Here is an 840-nt window from a genome sequence, read left to right as displayed (position 1 = left end):
GTTTTTTGCTTTTATTAGTTGGGCCCCAAATGATGTGCTTGTGTTGATAAAAGAAATTGTGGTAGGATCCTTGTGAAAATACCAATTGGACCAAGTTAGTGTTTTTGAATCATCATCGACCCAAATGGTTGGACCATTCGACCTAAGAACCATTCAGGAACTAGTTCCATTTCACCCTTAACCTGGTCCTTTGCCAAAAACTGTTGATTTGGTCAGTGACCCACTAACCCTAGTGGTCTAACTGTCGACCCAGACAACGGTTTTGGCCATTTTTATTTTAATATTTTTTTCTTAATTTCTTTTAAATTGAAACAAGCTATCCATTCGAGCCAGATGGTCGAACCACTAATCTAGAAACTGATGGCCAAAGCAGTTCCGATTCCAAGTCGGTTTTTAAAACCTTGGACCAAGTGGCACCAAGACCAACCCAAACTATTTTTGGGTTACATATATATTATTAGATAAATCATAATTTTTACTACTTTTATTACACTTTATTAGTTTTCTTACTCTTAAATGCGATGCACATGCTTCGTTAAGTGACATTCAGACAAGAATCTTAGCACATTTGTAATTGGGTAAAGCTAAACCCTATCCATCTTAGCATTATTATTCTTCGGTTATGTATTATATATACATTAAAAAAACCCAAAGATCTAGAAGGGATTAAGGAGAGGGAGTTACTTTTTTATTAACTTAAACCTAAAAATAATTTTTTTAATTAAATTATGTTTTTATTAATTTGTATCAATTTTAACTAATAAAATTATTTTTGCTAATTCTATTAACATTTTTATTGTTTTTAATATGTTAATTTTTATAAATAATTTAAATTTTATT

The sequence above is a fragment of the Nelumbo nucifera genome, chromosome 7 (assembly GCF_055504915.1).
Source record: "Nelumbo nucifera cultivar China Antique chromosome 7, China Antique-T2T, whole genome shotgun sequence".
NCBI classification, from domain to species: domain Eukaryota; kingdom Viridiplantae; phylum Streptophyta; class Magnoliopsida; order Proteales; family Nelumbonaceae; genus Nelumbo; species Nelumbo nucifera.
This window is presented reverse-complemented; position numbering follows the sequence as displayed.